This window comes from Equus asinus, chromosome 16 (genome assembly GCF_041296235.1).
Source record: "Equus asinus isolate D_3611 breed Donkey chromosome 16, EquAss-T2T_v2, whole genome shotgun sequence".
Taxonomy (NCBI): Eukaryota; Metazoa; Chordata; class Mammalia; order Perissodactyla; family Equidae; genus Equus; species Equus asinus.
In genome coordinates this window covers 4,907,124-4,931,173 of record NC_091805.1, presented here as the reverse complement: position 1 = coordinate 4,931,173, position 24,050 = coordinate 4,907,124, and the positions used below count along the sequence as shown (strand labels likewise).

At 37.7% G+C, this 24,050-nt stretch overlaps 1 protein-coding gene across 3 annotated transcripts in view; it reads right to left on the bottom strand.

The window, feature by feature from the left end:
- The window catches only part of PDE4B (phosphodiesterase 4B), a 494,697-nt gene that overhangs the window by 303,357 nt on the left and 167,290 nt on the right, over positions 1-24,050 (bottom strand). The gene's annotated exons all lie outside the window — the stretch shown is intronic.

Below are 24,050 nucleotides of genomic sequence, written 5' to 3'. Positions count from 1 at the left end.
CTCGTCCTTTTTATTCTTTTACTACATAACTGGTAATTATTCTAATGTTGGTTCATGCTTGCATGCTTCTTTTCTCCCTCAGGTGGATTATAAGCTATTTAAAGATAAAGACTTTGTCTTGTAATTGCTTTCCCCAAATCAATGGAATGTTGATGTTAACCATTTTCTCCACCTAGAATTCTCTCTCCCTTCTCCCAGATTGTCTGAACCCTTTCATTGCTATAGGGCCAGCTATCATGTGGAGACTTTTGGTTCTGTATAACAACTTCCTTCTCTGAACTCTTATAGTGTTTGTCTCTATCACTAATTGGAGCTGAGCATATGCCATCTTGTCCTTGGCAACACTTCTTCTATCTGAGCCAAAAACATGATCCTTCCTCCAGAGAGAAAGCGTGCCAACATTGTGAACCCCTGATAAGCTTATTTGTCTTTCACAGTACACAGGAACCTTTGAAGAACCCAAAAATATTGCCCATGATCTAGTGTGAGGGCCAAAAGGTTTTAGTAGGAGGAAGATGATATCCTAGCACCACACAGTCTAATCACTGCAAATTGGAGTAGAGTTGCATTAACTATCATTTAGTTCTACCACAATAATAGAATTAATCAGGTAGGCCTAAGGCTAGCAGGACAAAAATCCTCAATAGAATCTTAGAGTTAGAGGTTATTGAGAGCTCTCCAAGGTACCGAAGAACTGTAGGCATTTAGTCTACCCACCCAATGGATTCTCTGTGTTCAAGTGACACTATTTATTTATTTACTTACTTATTGATTTATGTAACTTCCACTATTATGATGTCAGATACCTGCCTTAATCCGAATCCTACCATATCTATCAAGATGCTATAGTGCACCTATTATCCTGACCTAATTATGACATGTTCTTGCAACTGGCCTACCTGGCTATATCGTTGACTAGCAACAAAACTTCCAAGCCAAATTTCAAATAGGCATTTTAAAAACATACATGTCTACTCTCCTCGACATTACTGAAAATTCTTGAAAGAGAAATCATGCCCCTGTGTATCAATAAACGCTTGTTGATAATGACTAATTTATTTTTCTTTGACTTCTACACACACATATCTAGTACAGGTCTCAGTCATGAATGACCACTCAGTGAATTCTTGTTGGCTGGCTGAGCTAAACTGAAGAATCCAAACCTGGGTTTGAATGGATGCCCACAAGTGAACTGGAGAAGTACACTTAGCTCCTGTGTCTTTCTGAACATAGTGTCTACTTAACCAGCCCTCCAAACTAGATCTGGACAGACTTTCAGTTTAGATTTGTTAGTGTCATACAGTAGAACAAAATAAAAGAGTATGCTTATATGTGTAAATATCCAATTGTCTGTGTTTCTGGATGCAAAGAAACTCCCACAGAATGCTAGCTTGCAAAGGACACGGTATATTGAAAATAATTTTCTAAAAAGTATTTGCTCGAGCATCCCATAAATTTGCATAGGACATTTAAATAACCCTATATGAACTGTAAACTTATTCTAAAAATTGCTTTTTAAGTAAATTAGGCTTCAGTTCCTTAATTAATTATTTGTAGGCTAGGAAAGGCACTAATACATTTAGTTTTCATTGCAATAATATCAAAATAAAATATGCAGCAGACTACTAGCCCCAGGCAATGCCACTGGAAGTTTTCATCAGTATTAACCAGGTCATCAAACCTATATGTCATCATATCAGGATGCATTTGAATGTGAAAACAATAAGTAAGAACTCATACCATTAAGAGTATAATTACTCTCAAAAGCAGTAAAAAAAATAAGAAATGGTGATTTCAATTTTATAGGTAGTCTCAACATTATAAAACATGAAATTACGTAATTGTTACATCCTATAGAATTTTATCTTAGATCACAGTCTGTATCACAAAATCATTTAATTACTATCATATGCATTTGTATTCTGCCTTAGCACAGAGTGGGCCCTCAGTTGATATTGGCTTGATAAATGTATAACATAAGCATATTCCACTAATCTAAGATTATGTTCCATAGATACTTTTATAAAATAGTATTATTTTGAGTCTGATAACGCTACTGATTTCCAAATCTTATCCTTACATTGAATTATTTGGAAGACCATCTAAGATGTTGATTGTCAATGCAAAACAAATTCTAGGTGCTCAAATATTTTTATAAAGTATATTAGAATATTAATCTCATACTAAAAATGTCCTGTGAGATTTATGTTCAGGTCTCCACAAGCAAAGTAAAGCACAAAATTGAAATAGTGAATCTTGAAATCTATTCAGTCAGAATCTACTGTATATAAAAGTCAAAGCCACATACTCTTTAGGTGGAAGTGTTTGTCTTACTTTTACTAAAACAGCCAATAGGTCCTATTACATGAGTAACAGTAAAAGAAGAACCAATTTCCACCTTGGAGATTCTGTGATCCACGCAGAGCTATATAAAAGATAGCCAGCTACCCAGGTGGCAATCTCTAAGTGGTTTCAAAATATAACTGGAACAAATGGTGCCAGTTAACTCTGATTGCCACAGGCAACCCTATATATAGTTAGTGAAATGTAAGTGGCTCTTAGGAAGCACTCGAATAGAAATTTTTTTAAATCTCACTAATAGTGGGTTGTCTCCACTAAGTATCTCTGAACTTTGCAAGCAGTTATAGTCAGGGAATAATCAATAGTTGCTCTCATCTGAGTTTCTAAACCCAAGAAATGGATAGTATAGAGATTTTTATCAGGAAGGAATGACATTTTATTTTATAATTTCCTAAAGAGTTTTCTGATTCTCAAAGTCACAAATGAAGCTTTAAAAGCAAGAAAATCTACAGAAATGTGGGAAGCATTTGGCTATTTCCTGTGCTTGAACGGAGTAAGCTGAATTTGCAAGACCTTGACTCCATATGCAATTTTTGACCACAGAAAATTAGTTGTCTACAACACCACCGAATATATGTAGAATAAATTGAAAGATTATTAGTTTGTAGAAATGCTAAACTATTGTCCTGATTATAGTAACCACATATTCTATGTTGATCTTTTATTTAGGTAGTTTTTATTTTAATACACATCGATATTGAACAAATTGTAGGCTCAGTCTAGTGGACATGATTCTCTTCTTCCAAACTTATTTTAACACTTCATTAATTGATATATGAATTCAGTATATATATATATATATTTTTTTTAAAGATTTTATTTTTTTCCTTTTTCTCCCCAAAGCCCCCTGGTACCTAGTTGTGTATTCTTAGTTGTGGGTCCCTCTAGTTGTGGCATGTGGGACACCGCCTCAGTGTGGTTTGATGAGCAGTGCCATGTCTGCGCCCAGGATTCGAACCATTGAAACACTGGGCCGCCTGCTGCAGAGCACGCAGACTTAACTACTTGGCCATGGAGCCAGCCCCAATTCAGTATATATTTACTAACAGCCTTTATATGCCTAGCATAATGAGAAATGCTAGCTATACAAAAACAATAAATTTCTTGCTTTCATATTTTTGCTTTCATATTCAACAGTCTGATAGAGGATGCCAAGTATGTAAACCCAAAAACATCAAAGAAAGGTTTATATGGACACAATCCAAATTCCAGAGAACCATCCTCCAGCCTTCTTGCTTGAAGCCAATGCTCCTCACTCTAGCCACTTCTGCTCCCTATCCCACCTCCACCTGTTTTCTCTGCAAGAACACCCAAAAGAGCCCACACTCCTCTCCTTTAATAGTTGTCCTACATATTCTACCCCCTGGAATATCCTAGCACCTCCCTCCACTGAAGTCCAAGTTGGAGTTGAAAGCAAGCCGCATTGTTCTGCTCCTTATCCACTTCTTGCTGACCCAAAAGCAGTCACTGAAGTCCTTTTGGTGTAAGTGTTTTACTCCTAGAAAATTTGAAGAAGATAAAAATATGAAATATGGGAGACTCATGGAATCCACAGTTTTTTGATTACTGCATTTCTTCTTATGATATCCTATATTTCTTATCTCCTCGTATTATACCTCTTGGCTAAGACATTTCACTATCTTTCATTCTTTTTAAATGCTTTTTACATTTTTCCTCTCACTGACTGGATTACACTGGATATCTTGGTTCACAATTGCACCTAAAAAGCTATTTGTGCAATTTATATCTCTAATATCTGTACTCTTCCCTCCACTGAAGGAAGTTACATTGAAAGGATCATGCAGATGATAAAGTTTGACAGTTGAATAATGGTGTCACGTATAATACAAGCAGTAAGATGGGAGTATGTGGAAAAGCAGAAAAACAGTATCTGGGACACAGTAGGCATTCAATACATATTTATCAAATAAGTAGAAGAGTGAATGAACGAACTCAAACTTCACTTTTTCTTTTAAACTTTCCTAAACTTCAGGACTGAATTAATCCACTCCCATCTGCCATTCTGTAAAAGAATCACAACAATAATGATAGCTAATAGTCACTGAGTGATTATTATGTGTCAGGTACTGTTTTAAATGCTTTCAATGCATTAACTCACTTAATCCTCACATTAGCTCCACGGAGTAGCTACAATCAATTCTTTATTTCATAGATAGAGATACTCAGATACAGAGAGGTTAAATAACCTACCCCAGGTCACATGGTCAATAATTAGAAGAGGTCATCCAAACTGCCCACCCACAAACACACAACATGAGCCCCTTGACATTAGCATTGTGTCTTGTTTATTTCAGTTTCTCCACCGCCTAGCCCTATAGCAGAGCCTGGGGTGCAGAAAGTGCTTAGTAGTTTTTTTATAAATGAGTGAATGAACACTTTAATGATAATGGACAATATGGACCAACCTACAATCCCAAACCAATTCCTTGCACACTTGCCAACTGCAGGTCTCCAAATTTGAGAGGAGTCTTAGCCAGCGTCCTTATCCCAGGGGATGCTCTACCCAACCCTTTCCTCTCTTTGCCTCTAGAGGAAGAAATATTAATTTGATCTCTCTTATACCAAACTGCTGTTATCCCCTCACTCATATCACCAGCCTCTCTGGCCCTATTTGTATTTCTGGAATATTCAAGCATAGCCCCGTCTTAAAGCCTTTCACTTGTAATTTTCTGTTGTTTTTGATGGAAATGATCTTCTTGCACATTTTCTCATGGGTAGAGGCTGCTAGCCAGTCAGATCTCAGCTCAGTCACGATCTACTCAATGAAGTTTCTCTGACCATATACACCATTACCTTAGGCTGAAGCTCTGTGTTCCAGCTCAGTTCAGCAGAGAGGCAAGCTTTGGCATTTCAGATACAAGTCCAGGTTATTATAAAGAAACTTATTTCCTGTTTATATTGTCCTTTGGGCATTTTTCTCCCACAAGCAGCTCAGACGCAGGAAGAGTAGTTGGACCAAGTCAGATTGTAGGCCTTCCTGTTATCCTTGGCCATTATACAATCCAATTACACCCCAAATTCCATGATCAACCCTACAATTATTCATTTGCTTCCTGGCTGAAAAGGGAAAATTAATGTGTGAATGGGTAAAGTCATGGGAGAGAATGTGACAAAGGACAATCTTGAAGGGAAAAATAAAATGGAAAATGCTAACTGGATATATATGAAATTCAGGTTCCTTTAAAAGTCATCCAGCCATATAATTGGCCCCCTTAAGCAGTCACCTCTGCAATCCTCATTTCCAAGCCCTCAAATGGCATAAAAGAAGACTCCCCAATCTTTTGGACCCACAGTATTACTCATTCTCACTATATTGTATATGTCAGGCTTTCTCAACTTTGGAGCTATTGACATTTGAAGCCCAATAATTCTCTCTTGCTGGAAGCTGCCCTGTGCATTGTAGGATGTTTAACAGCATCTCTGACTCCACTTGAAACCAATAGCAGCCACCCCTCACTCCCACCCCAAGATGTGACAACCAAAAAAGTCTCCAGACATTGCCAAATGCCTGCAGGGGGACAAAACTGCCCTACATTGAAAACTCTAGAAATAATTCCTTCTACATTCATTGTGGTTTGGACCAAAGTGTGAGAGGATCCACAGGTTTACAGCCAAGTGGTTTGAGTTTCACTTAAATCTGTATCAGTCCTTTCAGCACACAGTGCTGGGAAAACTGGATACCCACAAGTAAGAGAATAAAGTTGGACCCTTACCTTACACCGTATACAAAAATCAACTCAAAATGGATCAAAGCCCTAAATGTAAGAGCTAAGACTATAAGACTCCTAGAAGGAAGCATAGGGGGAAAGCTTCATGACATTGGATTTGGCAATGATTCCTTAGATATGACAACTAAAGCACAGGTAATAAAAGAAAAATAGACAAATTAGACTACGTCAAAATTTAAAACTTCTGTGCATCAAAGGACACAATCAACAGTGAAAAAGCAATCTATAGAATGGGAGAAAATATTTGCAAACCCTTTATCAGATATCCAGACTATATTAAATAATTCCCATAACTCAACAACAAATAAAAACAAACAACTTGATTAAAAAATGGGTGAAGGACTTGAATAGACATTTCTCCAAAGACGGCATGCAAATAACCAACAAGTACATGAAAAGATGCTCAACATCACTAATTATTAGGGAAATGCAAATCAAAACCACAATGAGATATCATGTTACCCCCAGTATGATGACTACTGTCAAAAAAACAGAAAACAACAAGTATTGATGAGGATCTGGGGAAACTGGAACACTTACGCATTGTTCATGGGAATGTAAAATGGTGCAGCCATTGGGAAAAACAGTATGATGATTCCTCAAAAAAATAAAAATAGAATTATCATATGATCCAGCAAATCTACTTCTGGGTCTATACCCTAAAGAATTGAAAGCAGGGTCTCAAAGAGAGATTTGTACATCCATGTTCATCGCAGCGTTATTCACGATAACCAAAAGGGAGAAGTATGAGATCCAAAGGTCCATAGGTGGATGAACGGATAAACAAAATGTAGTGGTTTTCAGGGGCAGGAAGGAATGAGGAATGGGGGGTTGCTGTTTAATGGGTGTAAAGTTTCAGTTTTGCAAGATGAAAAGAGTTCTGGAAATTGGTTGCACAACAATGTGAATGTACTTAACACTGCAGAACTGTATGCTCAGAAATACGTAAGATGGTAAATTTCATATTACGTGTATTTTATTTACATTAAAAAATTGTATCAGTAAAGCGCAATGAGTGTAATGAAGACAATTCTCTCAGATTTAATCCAAAGCATCATCCTAAGAATATCAAAGCCTTAAATATGGGTTATCATTAGATACTAGGACCCATTGGTCTTTCTGAATGAAGAGCAGCCTCTGCATTGGTGACCATTGTGATTTTCCTTTGGTTCTGCCTATTTCAAAGTTTGGCAACCTCAGCCATTATTTCACTCATTCTTAATGAACACTTAAGTAAACAAACATTCATTGAGCATCAACTGTAAGTCAAGCATGGCGCTGGGGGGGTTACACAGAGTGTGCAATTCAATTCTGGGAAAGTAATCATAGATTTTTGGAAATTTTCAGCTGAACACAGTCACTCATAGCATGCTTTAGTAGTTAAGAACATGGATTGAGCCTAACCAACAGGTTTGAAGACTGGCTCTGCCACTCGCTAGCTGTGGTCTTTTTACCTTTTTGCCTCAGTTTCTTCCTTCTTGAAATGAGGATATTAATAGCTCCTTATTCATAAAGTTGCTTTGAGGATTAATATTTATAAAGCTGCTGGAGCATTACCTGGCATAGAGTAAGGGCTAAACAAATTCACAAACACGTACTGAGCACCTAGAAAGACCCCACTAGAAGCTGTGAACATTTGCTTGAACCATGCTCTAGAACCTACTATTTAACATGGTGAAAGGGGATTCCTAGCTGTGTGGCTATGCCCAGAAAATGTTCAAGTCCTTGAAAACATCCCCTCCATCTGTGATGACTGAGAACAGATTGTCTAATGAAGAGGAAGTATGATGGGTGCTAAGTGTCCTGTACCCGACTCAGTGAGGTTACTCCTCCTGAGCTAGCTGTTTCACACTGCACAGAAGGAAGTGGGGAACAAGCCTGTTGTCACAGTGTACATCCCAAGATTGTTTTCAGACAGAAATGCACCATTAAAATCAAGTGTTATTCCTAGGTTTAAGAAAGAGAAAAGCAAAAACAAAAACAAATCCAAAGCTATAAAAGTACGTGCCCTGTCAAACTAGAGTCCTGGATGGAATTATAATGATGCTCTCTGAGCAGAAGCCTGAGCTGCATTACAAATGTGAGCTTCTTTATGAGGACCCAAGGGAAACATTAAATGCCTAGAGAATTTGAGAACATGTTAAAAATGAAAATCCCAATCCAAACACAATAACTATGTCTGATGTACACTACTGCAAAACCAGAAAATATTTAGGACATAAACGTAAAAGATTGTCTTTCATTGAAAACTAAACAATCCCTAAGAGCTCTCAACTAGTGAAAACCTGGATAAAAAATCTTGCGTGGAAGTTCAAAAAACAGCACTTGGACCTGGGCAAAAAGGGATAAGACTTAACTCTTGATATTTGTCATTATCACAATACAAAAAGGAAAACAACTATAGATTCTGGGTCTCAGTTAACGATGAGTTTCTTACCCGAGTACCTATTAGGAAGAGGTTTTAATTATTATAACCTAGGAAACTATGTACGAATTCTCTGTATTTATATCAAAAACAAAAAAATTGGATTGTCTTTCATTTTGCTAATTTCTATTGCACGTCTGTTCACATTTTAGAAATATCCCAATTGTTTGACAAATAGTATGTGTGAGGGTTTCCTCATACCCTATAATTTCAGATGTTACATTATTATATCACCCTCTGCCTTGTCAATATCTCAGTGGTAAAACAGGGACCAAAATAAGTCTGTTTCATGTGCAACAAAAATATGGACGCCTTAGACGAAAAAAAATAAGAAATTCAGTTCACCAGTTACTTGCCAGTTACCATGCCAGATGAATACGACTAAACTTATTGTGGTGATCATTTTGCAGTATATACACATATCAAATCATTATGTTGTATACCTTAAACTTCTACAATGGTATATGCCAATTATATATTAATGAAACTGGAAATAAAATGAAATTTTTTGCCAATGGGAAAAAAAAAAAAAAAGACATAGCACCTGGCCTCAAAGAGATTAATCTAATACAATAACTCCTGATATTTTTTCTCCCACATAATGCCCTACAAATAACATTTATAATTGTGATGCTCTCTCCTAAAGATACTCATGTTGATGTTGTTTTAATAGCCTGGCTGTAGCAGAGAAAAAAAAAATAGTCATGGTTTAAACTTATGTGCAATTCCCAGTGCACTTACTCTGTGAATATCCTTTTCACTCCCACTAATTCTTGACATATTGGTGACATGATAAGAACAACTGTTCGAGTGCGAGTCAAAGAAACACACTCACAATTAAAGAATAAAGCAGTTGAACCTTGGCAAAAGTCTCTGTCATCATGAAGTTTACATTCTAGTGGGAGGAGGTAGACAATAAGATAGACAGATGATGATAGATAGATTGATAGCTAGCGATGATATAGATATGGACATGAATATAGATGTGGATGTAGGTAATAGATGTATATATCAGGTGCAAATAGTGCTATACAGAAATCAAAGCAGAGCTAAGGGCAATAGGAAGGCTGGGGTCGGGGGGTGCTATTTTAACACAGATGGTCAGGAAAGTCCTCCCAATTAGATGAATTAAAGCAATAACCTGAAAGAAGGAAGGAAGAGGGCCACACAGTATCTGGGGGAAATTCTTTCTTGACAATAACAAAAAGGCAGAGGCCCAGAGGAGAGATGCTGCTTAGGCTGTGAGTTTGAGGACCAGCCAATAGACGAGTGCGACTGGAATGGTGTGAGGGAAGGAGAGGAGTTTGAGAAGTAACAGGCTGAGACCAATGGAGACTTGCATATACACGCCGACCATACTGATTGAGGTGGACTGCTACTGAAGGGTTCGGAATGGAGGAGTGGCCCACTCACTCACGTGTTACACAGGATTACCGTGGCAGCTTTGTCGGGGGGAATACAGTGTAAGGAGGAAAGGGCGAAAGCAGGAAGATCGGGTAAGAGGCTAATTTGATAATCTAGGTATGAGGTAATGGCAGCCTGGATCTGAACAGTAGCAGTGGTGGTGATGAGAAGTGGCCAGATCCTGGATACACTGAGAAAGTAGGGCTGATAGGATCTGCTGAAGCATTTGAAATATGAAATATCAGAGGAAAGCAGGAGTCATGGAGACTCCAAGATTTCTGGCCTGAGCAATTAGAAAAATGGAATTGCATTCTACTAAGATGGAGAAGACTGGGAACAGATCGCAAGAAGGGTGGGGGTGAGGGTGAAAATCATGATGTCAGTTTTGGACATGATCAGTTTTAGCTGTCAAGAAGGCTGTTGGGTAGATATATAGCTCTGGAATTCAGAGAAGTCTGGCAAAAATACAACTTTGGAAATCATCTGCATATGGATATTATTTAAAGTCATCAATCTAAGTGAGATACTTGGCCTTAGGAGTGAATGTAAAAAAAAAAAAAGGAGACAGAAGGGGTGCATATTCCTCCGGGGGCATTCCACTGTTTAGAGTTTGGGGACACGAAGAGGAGCCAGCTGAGGAGATTGAGAAAGAGCATCCTCTGAGAAAGGTCCCGGAAGCCAGTGAAGGCAGTGTTTCAAGAAAGAGGGAGCAATCAGCTGTGTGATATGCTGCTGATGGGCTGAGTTTTCAAAAGAGTGGTTTTCAAAAGAGGTGGTTTTCAAAAGAGCACCGGAGGGGAGAAAATGTGCAGAGAGGCACAGACAACGATATGGGGGAGTTTTGCGATAAAGGGGAACAGAAATAGGGTAATGGAGAGGTGCATGGGGTCAAAGAGGGTCTTTGAAAGAATACAGCTGTAGCATGTTTGTAGATTGACAGAAATAATCTAATAGGACGGAAACCTGATGGTGCAGGAGACAGTGAGGATAAGAGCAAAGCGCCCGAGGGTGAGAGGGGATAAAACGCCATGCACAGTGGAGGGGCTGCGCTGAACCAGGTACACAAAGTGGATCCACAGAAACAGGAAGGAAGGCAGGAAGCGTGGGCACAGAACAGGTAGGTGGCAGACGTGGCAAATGAATGACAAGTTTGCAAATCCAACTACTTGCCTGGGATGTTCATTCAGCCTATCATCTGCGTCCCATGCCTTGAGGGGACTGGAAAATACCATCTCATCCTCTAAAATACTTCCCTTTGCCTCTCCTCTCTACTGTGTCATATTCTACAAGTTGAGATTAATTATTCCGGTTTAATGTTTATTTCCCTAAAATGGAATAACACATTAAACCCCATGAGTCAACTACTCTTAAATACGAATGAATCTATTGGGTTCTCACTGTGAGAAGGCTTTTCGTAAAGAGACACGAGAGTACGATGACCCGGGATGGTTTCCTATCGGGGCTGGGAGTTGGAGATTGAGAAGGAGGTGGAGTGGTTGTGTGAAGGAGTGCCAGTGAATCTGCGGAACTCGCCAGGATGCACAATGCATTACTCTAAACCAGAACACACGGGCTCATACTTGGGTTTCCGCTTTGTAGCTTGGTTGCCTAGCATCAGTCAGTTGACCTCTCCCAGTCTCAGTTTCCTCAACTGTAAAGGGAGGTAAGAATTAAATGATATAAAATGCATGTGGTGTAATTTTTCTATTATTACTCCATTTTTCATGTCAAAAAAATTAAAATGCTGCTATCGCGTTCTTCTCTCAGAGCGTATTTCTTGCTTGCTCACACCAGCAGACTACATACACCTGACCTCATGCTTTATATCAGATCCCCCAGTATAGCTCCCGACGGATTAATTGTTGAAGAAAATAAGTCACCGTAACAGGGGCAGAGTCAGCGCTCACAGACATTTGAAAAGGGACAGCAGCACCATTGCTCTGTAAAGCTTTAGTTTCAGAATCAGAATGGTACCAATTGGTAGCAGTGGGGCAGCCATTGTGTGTTATAGGTATATCCTTGTGACATTTGTATCTATCAAACAAAATCATTTCACATGCCAAATGATTACATACTCTCCTTGGGTAGATTAAACCTCCTCGATGGTGAGGTGCATCGTGTTTACATCATCTGATAATGAATATATGTTGATTGGAACCAATAAAAAATGCAAATGCAAACCACAAATCAGGATTAATGCACTAAGCAATGTCTACGCGGTTTTTAGCCATCGAAAAAGGACTAACATACACAAATACAGCAATGCTTTAGGAAACATAAACAATTAAACTTTCAGAGGACTAGGTACTTGGCAAAAGCACTTTTAGGGTTCACACAAAATATAAAATTCATAATGCGTTTTAAAGCTGTCACATTTTTGAAAATCTGATATGCATAAAACTACTTAGAAGCCTTTTTTTTTCTTCTGAATGTCTCTGCCAAGTTACTTTGCAGAAAACCAAAGCACTCTATAACCACTGGTGTTCAGTATTCATTCCGTAATATAATATATAAGGTCAGAATGGTAGAGCAGGTAATTATTAATCCCATTTGACAAAAAAGCTACCAGTGGCAAATGCATGCATATGTGCTTGCCGGGCATTTGGGATTCAGCTGGCACTAAAACTCCAATCCCTTGAATCCCAAGCAAGTACTGTGTTTATAAAGATAGTTCTTTCATAGTATTAGAGTCTGCAAAGCTTTATTCACATGAAGCAGTTGCTTAATTTAATCTACAATTGCCAGACAGTTTCCTAAAAAGCTCATTTTTATTAATTTAGACAGAACTAGGAACTTGGCATGATTCTCGTGAAGCCCAAAGTATTTTACTTTATTTTATACTGTTGCAAAGCTTTGAGTTTCTTTGAATAGCCATTTTTCAATGATGTGCCAGTTCATTTGACCAGAACCCCTTGTCTTAAAGATAGAACCTTTCACTGCCTTTCAATTGCTAGGAGACAGAATCAACCTGATCAATGATAATGTGACAAGGAAGTCTTTGTCAAAAGAGAAGCAATAACCTTTATTTTTGTTTTCATCCCTAAATATTCTTGGAAACAGCCAAGAAATAAAGAGCAATTTGATTTAAATGCTGTAATGTCATCTAGATAAAGGTTAAATGCAACTTTCATTGCACTGAATATCGGTTATATGAGCTTTCTATTTTCTTTCTGCAGGAAGCTTGAAAGTCATGTAAAGAGCCGTGGGGGTAGATAAGATCCAAGGTACCATTTAGTCCAGCTCCTGTCTCCACACAGTCTCATTTAAGTGGTCCTATGCAGCCGAAACTCCTCCCTTTTTTATAAAATAAAATATTTGTGGAGCAACGTTTGTGGTATTTAACAATGTTTACTAACAGGATGCTCTTTGCATACAAGCCAAATACACCCGCAGCATTTGAGTCAATCACTTTGCTTTGTACTCATTAGTAACAGTTTATCATTACCTTCTGTCTTATAAACTTATCATTCTTCTTCTTCCAACAAATCGGTTCCATTTTTTTGTGTTTTTCAACAATTCTAATTAATTTTATAAATGTATATGAATAGGGAAAGAATTGTTTTAGCTCTACTTTACTGATGAGGAAGCTGAGATTCCAAAAGGTTAAATGACTACCTCTGCCCGACTCAAAACAAAAACAAACAAAAGCAGCAGTTTGTAAGTCGTGGCGCCAGGATACGTATCTCGATTCCTCAACTCTGGATCCTGAGCTCTTTTCTCATTGCCTCCCAGAAATAAGTTTTCTTACACAAACAAAGCACTAGGAGCTTAGATTCCACTGTCAAGGGAGAACATCTTCATTGACATTCTGGTACTTCGAAAAGAACATTTTTTTTAAATTTAGCAGAAATTTATTTAAATCAACTTGGAGAAACAGTGTTCCATTGGCATCTAGTTTCACTAATGGAGACCAGTATCAACTCAAAACGTTAACTGGAATTTTAAATAATAAAGATGATTTTAACGCCAAAGTTATTTCCAATCTCTGTGAGGAATGAGAGCGAGTAAACTCCATAACACATGGTGATTTCTTTGTCTTTTTAGATTTTATTTTACCGTGGTAAGAACATTTAATATGGGCTTTAAGATCAAGTACTATCCTACGAAACTAAGTAATATCTAAGTGGTCTAAAAAGAATAAATTTAATATGCACAATAGTTGTTCGCTAAAAACATTTAAGCCATGTCATACAAAACACTTAAGTAATTTACATTATCATATGTGTTATAAATTTTTATATGAAATCATAAGTTCTGGATATATTAGTGAACTAAGGTCTGCTGATTTCCCGTCATTGACCAGGAATTGTGCTAAACATCGTATATACATTAGCTTCGTTTAATCTTCACAAAGGCTTAATGAGATAAAAGTAGTATTTTTCTAATTTTGCAGAGGCAGAAAGAGGAAATAAGATAGGTTAAATGGTTTGTCCAAAACCTAGCGTCTTGTAAAAGGTGGAGTTGAGATTCAAAGGTGGCCTGTGCTTTTTGCACCAAGCCACCCAGCCTCCCGAAGTCCCTACTCTGTCTTGGTAAGCCAGAGCATGATAGACACGACCCTGTTTTCTGGGTTAGTGCAGCCTGGCAGAGGAAGCTGACAGATAACGCCAAAGGCCACAGTTATGCGCAAGAAGTTAAAATTTGCATATGGATTTCAATGGTGAAATCTCAGGAGGAAGTCTTGGGCAGTTAAGACACCAGCAAGAGAGAGCTGGATCCCTTAGTTTCTTTGTCCTGTCTTCCTCTACCTCTCTTCAGGAGGTCTAAATAGTCCTGATGGTGAGAGAGAGGTTCCTGTATAAACTGCCGAGGTAATTGTGGCCCATATAAGCCACAGAAGCAGTCTCAGATCCTTTTTGCTGCAACAAACAGTCTGAGCTTATTAATTTGTGGAGGAGCAGAAAGGAGACATTTTGAGACAAATGAGTTTTTGATGACACTGGAATATTTCCAAGGCATTTCTTCACTGAATCCTATATTGGCTTTTTATATGTGGGATCCCGAAATAGACGAGGCATCTTCTTACGCTTTCTTTTTCTTTTTGCTTTCAAGCTTATTGGTACAAGTGGATGGAATTACTTCAAAGTGGTTCTCTTCCTGTCTCTTGCACACTGTGGATGATAACACATAGTTTTTAAAAATATATTGGTGATAGCAGCCAAACAAGGCTATAAAGTTTCTTATTGGGATGTAAGCGATTCACACTGGACTTCTGATATGTGTTTCAGTATAATTGAGTTTGGCTCATTAGAATGTGATTATCACACGACAATAAATGAACACTATTTTGTTTCTTCAGCATATCAAATAATCACATTGTGGGTATTATAAAATTATTTCTGTACAAACTCACGTGTACTTTGATTCCTTCAAATTGGCACATTCCAGACTCAGTGATGCTTTTCAAATAATTTCTGGTTTACCAACCAAGGCTGACAATAATGTGAACGTTTGTTTAGAGATGTAGTAAGATGATTAAACAGCAGCATCTATTATGTGACTTCTAACGCATGAAGTATTGTGCTAAGGACTTTAATACATTATCTTAGGAGACAGAAACTAGTAGGCTAGATAGACAGATGTGGTTTTTTTAGATTAAATTAGCATTAGAAAATATGTAAACATAAGGTTATTTTCTCCATTTTGCAAACGAAGGAACTGAAGCCCAAGAGAGTTAATCACTGATCTAAAATTTCAATAGCAAGTCAAGAGAAAACAGTGAAACTCAGTCTAGCTTTCTTGACTCCAGACAATGTAGCATAAAACAAACATTAACAGTAAAAAATAAAATTCAAGATAACATCAAAATTATACAATTATAGAATCCTATGTGTAGTATATTAAGACATTACGTAATGTCCCATACTAATGATACAAGTTTTACAGTTTTAGAAAAAGAAATAACATTTCTTCTTGGAGAAGGAAAATTTGAATGCAACAGACTTTCATCCTCTTAGAAACTGTTTCAAGCACCTAAAACCAACACTTTATCACCAGGAAAAGTCATCAACTATTATAGATGCCTCTAATCCTCCACTATAACTGTTTCAATAGTTTACTTTTTAAAATGGGGCCACAAACTTATTCATAAGGTGTCAGTATGTTAGTATACTATTAAGAATTAAACTCTTAGGGCTGTCCCAGTGCTCGATGGCATGGTGGCTAAGTTTGCACCCTCCACTTCCACAGCCCAGTGTTCGCAGGTTCCGATCCCAGGCATGGACCTAGCACTGCTTGTCAAGCCAAGCTGTGGTGGTGTCTCACATAAAATAAAAGAAGACTGGAAGAGATGTTAGCTCAGGGCCAATCGTCTTCACACACATACACAAAAAAAGAATTAAACTCTTAAATTATGGTACGAGAACATGCTGATGGAATGGAAATAATTCCATATTTTAAAAATATATGAGTCTCTTTTTGATCCTGAACACTACTGTTCTCCATCTAAATGTGCTCTCTGCAAACTAAAGAAAACATGTATATGATTTTGTATATGGAGAGAGAGAAAGAGATAGAGAAAATGTGGAAAAACACTAACAATTAGTAAATCTAGGTAGAAGGTGTTCATGGTATACTCTTTCAACTTTTTGAAATTTTAAATCTTCACACCCAGTGAGCTCTCCTTGGCCTACATATCCTTCTGCCCTCCTCATTCATCCTGTTGCCATTCCTGGACATCTTGGATGCATATAATTTTAATGTTATAAATTGTTTAGAAATTTCTATGACTTTATCAAGCACAGCCACACAGAAACTGTTTCTCTCTCCACTCATTCATCTCTTAAATAGACAGCTTTCAAGTACTTGGAGGTGATGGAATCTTTGTAAGACTCCTCTGAAGTTGTCCAAGCCCACAGCCACCCAGGTTGCTCTGTTCAGACCTACGACCAGGGAAAAGATCACCAACACCATGTTTCTCAAGGAATCCCCAAAATGTTTCCTAGGATGCTGATGTTCCAGAAAATACAGTTTGAAAGCAGCTTTCCTTGAAGTCACTCTAACCCTGCCCCTTCACTTCCAATCTGCGTACTTTTCAGGGAGGCTGAGTTTAAGGGGTGTAGGTAGGAAGAGGAGGACGAGCCAGTCTGTCAGGAGAGCACATGTGTGACAGGTGTTCTTTTCCACGAATGGTCTAGAGAAGCAGTCATTCCTATTCTCCCGCAAAGAGAAAATGCCTAAGTTCTAGCAAGAAGTAATCTGAGAAGTGCAACAAATTACTTTTTTTTTTTTAACTTAAAGTACACAGTGAGATTCAAACATATCTGTGTCAAAAAAATTGCTAGGAGTGACAGAGGTCCCAACCTCTCAGTTCAGGAAAAATGAGACAGAATCAAGTGAAATTTTTCACCCCGGTGATGTCTTTTCTAGAGTGCAAGGATAACTAATTCACAGTTTCCTCCCTCTGCAAGTCATGGACTCTTACTTCCAAGTTCACCTGGGAAATCCTATAAAAAGCTCAGATTGCCGTAGGTCTTGCTAGTGTCAATATTTTAAATGTTGCATCAGTGGGAAAATACAGATAATTAAGCACTCTAATATATAACATGCAAACATTTTAAAGGCCAAATCACAAATAGATTCCTGTGTACAACGCTCCCACTCAGATGGTTAGTAAGAGATATGTAGAGCTTTCCAGAGCTGAAGCACCAGCTGTGCTGTTTGATGCATGAAGAATAACCAAATAAATAATTGTACAGTGCTACAGACAAACATTTACTTTATAGCACGACAGGCTAGCTAGTGTGATTTGTACACAGTGGCTTAATTAAATATGCTACCATGTAAAACACTTAGCCTCTAGTGAGATATTGTAATTAAACCTGTATCTGTAATATCATAGAACACAAAACGGGAAGCAAGCTATGCAGCCTCACTGGCAGAAAGGGCACACACCTATTAAGAAGCGGATGGAGTAAGGAAGCTTGCAGGGTAAGTATCAACGAAGCTTCCTTTTCTCCTCCTTCAGAGCAGGTTAAAGGAAAACTGCTCTAAGAATCAAGAGCAGGAAACAGGAACCATATTCATTCTTTCTATTATTTTTTCTACAAATATTTCGTAAGTCCCAGCCTTTCTTGCAGGTGCCTGGGATAGAGCAAAGAAGACAAAATCCCACCCTCGTGCAAGGTAGCAGGGTTGGCAGACAATAAAAGAAAAGAAACAATATGACAAGCAAGCATCTCTTTTCAGGCAATGGATTTCCAGGTAAAGGTAAGTACCAAGAAGAGAACTAAAGCAGACTAAGGGACTAGAAAGCGGAAAGTGGTTTTTGAGATACAGGGTCAGCAAAGCCCTCTCTAGCCGGTGATGTTTGAATGGAAGCAAGAGACGAGCCACGTCAACATCCCGGGGACTAGTCTTCCAAGCAGAAGAAAAACCAAGTGCGAAGGCCCAGATGTGGAAACGTGCTGGGTTTGTTGAAGAAGAGAGAGGAGGCTAACAAGGCTGGAGAAGAGGGGATGAGGTCACAGGTAGCCTGGGGCCAGATAACGTAGGGCCTGGTAAACCATGATAAGCCTTCTGGATTCTTTTCTGAGAATCATGTAAACGCCTCAAGCATAATGTTGCTGGTGTCTGGACAGAGATGTTAGAGAAGGAAGCACGATAAACATCCAAGGACGAAAGCTGGGAGACAACAAAACAGGCAGGAATGGGAAAAGAAAGCAAATAAGAAATTGCAAAAGGGGCTTAGACTTCAGCAGCTGGGCAGCAGGCACGCTCGCGGCCACCTTGGGTCCTGGGGGCTGTCATCATTACTTTACAAAGCCCTTTTTACAGTAAGTATTTTTAAAAATCCAATATATTGGAGACTTGCAGACACTAAAAGGCTAGGAAAACACTATTTATAGACTTGCACTACTGAAAAAATCCTTGCTCAGATTAAAGCAATAGACTCAGGCTACAAGTCTTAGCTTTCCACTGGCATTCAGTTCAGACTGTGGACTAAGATAGTTTACGTAAAAAACCCACCAAGATTATACATAAAACACAACAAGAAGCACCTTTAGTAAATTAGGACTGAGCACCTGGGCTTCCCCAGATGCACCCATCCTCCCAAGCACCTTTGCTCTGACTGTTTGATGCATTTGGGGGTGGCGCATCAGCTAACACTATGCACAGCATCATGCCATAGGTGATGAATGCAAGGATCAGCACGTCTACAGACTTTCCTCCCAGTTTCCATAAACAGCAATTTGTTAAGTCATAAAGAATGTCCCAAGCACAGTTTTCAATGATATGGGATGTGCACAATAATTAGAGTCATTACCTCTCAAACACACATTCCCCCTTTCCCCTTTGCTTCCAAGCTCCTCGTCCTCCAACCCACTCTCCACAATGCCTGCAAAGGATCTTCCCCAGGTAAAAGCTGTTAATGGTGATCCTCTTCTCGCAACCCCGCAGTGGCCCCCCACTGATGATGGAATAAAGCCCCAGTCCCATTCATGATATTGGAATCCTAAGGCATGGCTCCAGTCTACAGGCACAGTCTTACTTCCTGTCTTTGCCACCTTGCATCCTAGGCTGTAACTCCAGTGAGCTTTGCTCACTTTCCCTCACGCTCTGAATCAAATCTCAGTTCAGCCCCTTACTTGCTGTGCAACCTTGGGAAAATTACCTATCCTCCCTGTGCTTCATCCCTTTTCCTATAAAGTGGAAATAATAATAGCATATAACTCATGGGCTTTTTATGGGACTAAATACGTAAATATATTGAGAACAACGCCAGATGCATTTTAAGTGCTGAATAATGTGCGCTTTTACTACTATTTGTCAATGGAATTTCCTTATTATTGTTTCGTGGCCAAAACAAATGTTCTTCCTGCTCACTGTTCTCCTTGAAAACTCCTGCTCATTCTTCAAGACCCCACACAAATGTCATCTCCTCTCTAAACCTTCTCTATCACATTGACTCACTTTCTAGCAGTATTTATTTCTTCTGTGCTCTCATGACAAGTTGAGCATGATTCTTCAATAGCATTATTTACACACCATTGATTAATTATTAATGCATAAGTTTGTTTCCCAGGTAGTATATGAGTTCTTTGAAGGCAAGGGCTCCATCTTTCTCATTTTGTATCTCCTAAACCCAGAGGACGGCCTGGACATAGTAGGTAGTCAACAAATGATTGGTTCAATTAAATGTTCAATCAGTAAATATATAAAGACACAGATAGTTCTCAAAAGTTTTTCAATATTGCTAGGAAATAATTCAAGGAGATTGAAGAATAATATGAAGCACAGACAGCAGATTTAGTTAGCAAACTAGGACTAAATTGCTTAAGATAGTAAAGGTGTCTAAACTTCAGAGAAAAGTCAAGCCTATATTATGTTCATTGTTCTCTTTTTACTCTTCTCCAGTTATTCCAGCTTTGTCTTTTCAGGTATATAAGTTCCTTTAGAGTATGAACCATGTCTTTTAATACTTTTGCATTTAAATATTAGACAGAAAAGTATACATTTCATGAACTTTTGTTAAAATGAGGAAAGATTTCCAAGACAGAGGTGGAACTAAGTGGGGAGAAGGACGAAAAACACAAGTATTTTTTCTAACACTAACTCTGATTGAAAGAATATTGTTCCCTGTGCAAGCATGTTCCATGTGCAAGCAGGAACAGACAGATGGAGGTGGTGCTCACCAATATATTTGCTCTTCAAGAGGAGAATGTAGGGGAGAGTGGGGTAGGGGCCCAGGATATATTCAAGATGTCACCAATAGCTTTCTTCAGAGAGCATCATGCTGCTGATGATGAAGGAGAAGTGATGACTGAGATGAAAACATCAGCAAAGGAGAGACGGTTGAAAAAGCTGGACACTGTGTGGCAAGTGCCAGTCAAGAAAAAGCGGGCCACATAAGCCAGGTAGGAGAACATTATGCCTCAGAAGTTGTCATCTCTGATTTAAGGTTAGGGATAAACAATATGTTGACCTAAGGACTCTGGCATTAGTTTCCCTGCTCCCTATTCAGGAATGCTGGACATTCTACTGACACTTTGCAACATACGACATGCTTTTTATCTATATCTTTTCATATCAACTAACAATGAGGGTGGTGTCCACTTCTGGGTTTCAGAATTGAAAGTATTTGGAAATGTGGAATGGTGGTTCAGAGTTAAAATAATGATTAATGTAGTAGAAATACTTGGAAGAAGCTAAAGCAATTCAGAACACCTTTTATATCTGCAACATATCATATTGAGAAGAATATGAACATAGAGCATTCTTATACTCCAAGTGAAGCTTAAATGAGATAATATATGCACACTTTCCAGTAAAGAACTTAAAACATAGTAGGTGTTGGAATCCATGTGGGTTGAATCACAATTTTTTCTTTTCTTGCTCACAGCAGTGCTCAATTCTACATGTTGAGTGAATAAAAAAAGAAAACCCTGGGACCAGTTGATAATGACCTTCAGATTCATGCAGGTTCTTATAAGTCTTTTCTTAATATCCATTAAGGACCAAAAACCAGATTATAAATATTACATATTATATAGATATTGATCATGAGGAAGAATTTTGCAAGACCTGGACTATGAAGTAATTAAACCTCACTAAGTGAGGTTATAGAAAATAGGGCAGATTTCCATATGTCAAAGATGGAGTAATTGTGGTCCTGCTGAAGGGAACGGAAGCAATGAGATAATCATCCAAATTCCTTCCAGATTTAGGATCATATAAATATTCTGATTAGTGACAACACATTGAGTATCTATTTTTTTCAGACATTTTAAAAATAATCACAGAGTCAGTATTTCACAACTGGTTCTTAAATCTGCTGCCATTAGCCCATACTTCATAACTTGGGTTTTCAAAACCAGAACTACACGTTACTACATGTTAATCTGACCAAAATATGAAATCTACAAATAACTAAAGATAAAAAAAATTGTTCAGTGGCTTTAGACATAAACTGCATCCTCGGCATTGTTTAGCTTCATCATGAAAATTACTTTAATTTCAACGCTGGAATCAAAACAACCCAGTCTTCTTAAAAGAAGTCTACTGTCTACTGTAAAGTAATGACATGTTTTTAGAGACTTCTAAGTGCATATCTTGGAATTTCGAACTTAAATGCATGGTTTGGAAAATACCAATCATTGATCGTGAAAGGATGGTTACATTTCATCATGACAAAGGGGCAAAAACAAAGCACTTATGCTTTTATTTCCTCATGTAATGATTACATGTGATGTTAAAAAACAAGAAGCACATAATTTTTAAGGTTAGTGAAAAAGTCATTCAAATACATAGATATGTGTATATTTTCCAAAAAGAAATTTTCATTGAATGTTTCATGAAAATAAATTTGAAAAATATTAAATATACACTCAGATAAAACAATAAAAATAAATATAAATACAGACTTAATCGGGAGCTGAAAACAAACAGTGATTCAGCTTTACTAAGAAACATAAGGAGAGTGTGCGAGTTGGGAGGGAAAAAGGGTGAAAACGAATCATGGTCATAACTAAAGTTATTTAATAAGTTTGATGATTAATGGATTCTTTAAATCCATATTATGGTACATTATACCAAAGTCATGGGTTTTATTTTTCGGAAATTTTTGTCTTAATTCAGCTAGAAGATCACCTTAACAGCATAAGTTACCTCAGCTATCATTTAATTGTTCTCTTTGTAACTTGCTGCAAGAAAATTTGTATAATGCATGAGTGAAACTGGCTCTTTAATCATTTCAAAATTGAGGTTCTTTTGAACAGAAAAAAATCCAGTATTTATAGCTCTATGTTCCTAGCACATCAAAAATATCTTCTAAGTAAAAGAAAGGTCACATCATTATCTTCAGAAACCCTACAATAAGGAAAATATTACAGAGATTTTATGAAGATTTATCATTATCTGAAAATTAGCATAGTAAAATTACATGTCCTTCTGGTCAAAATAATGGTTTAATATTAACCCAAATTGTAAAACACGTGAGTCTATTAATTAATTGTACATTTTCCATCGTTGTTCCTTTTATGACAATTAACTAATAATACACCTATATACCTTCTCCTATTCAGTTACACTACTTAGCAAACTATATTAGGGAGGGGGTAAGCCACAAGCAAGAAGGCTTCTTCAAATCAGTATAAGATTCTGATTAAGTAATAAGATTTAATTCATCAAAATGACGAGCAAAAGAAAATCCCCGATAAAGCAATTATATGAACAACAGTCCATCGTCAGGAAACAAAAATAACCATAGCATTTTTAGCTGGGTAAAGTATATGTTGGCTAAACGTGTGGTGTCCATCAATGGCAAGCTACATATTTCCAGGGGTAACTTGAATTTGCCAGTGCACTGTGCAGTAGATTAGGCAGGCAAACATTTCAGATGAGTATAAAACAGGATTCAAGTAAATACTAATTGTCAAAAACCAGATATCCTCAGTTTATCATGTCAGTGGCAGTCTAGTATGCAGCCCCCAAATCACTATGTTAGAATTGCCTTTAAGAAGTACTAGCTCCCTTTATTGCTTAGGGTCCCTACTAAATAAAAACTATGGATACAGACACCCAATTTTGAAGGGTATCTTACTCTAAAAGAAAGTATATCCTTCAAAGAAATCTGAAATGGTTTAGCTTTCACAACTACAGTTTATTTAATTTCTATTGTGCTGTTCCTTACATTTCGTTATTATACTGGTTGAAGGAAGCTACCCTACTGTATATAACATACACATTAAAGGTCATAGGCTCAGTGCAATTTTCACAGAGGGATCCTGAATGTATTTAAACTATGTTTAAACTATATTTATTTAAAACTATAAACTTTAAGTCGATTTTTTACAAGAGGTTCTTAAAGCAATTTGAATTACAAATAAAATTAATTAACCATGTCATTTCAGAAGTGGGAACTTAGTTTTCCCTTTCCTTAAGTAGTGTAAAGATAAACTAAATAAATCAAACGCCCCCTGGGTTATACACTACAAACACGGCAACGCCATAAAGTAAGGTTGACTTTATGCATTGTCTAAAGAAATAAATTAGGACTAAGATTAAAACACTTATTCTCGTACCAAAAATATGCTATTAAAAAATATCAAGAACCACCACACAAAGACACAAAAAAGTCACCTATCACCTGAACAGAGATTAAACAAAACACA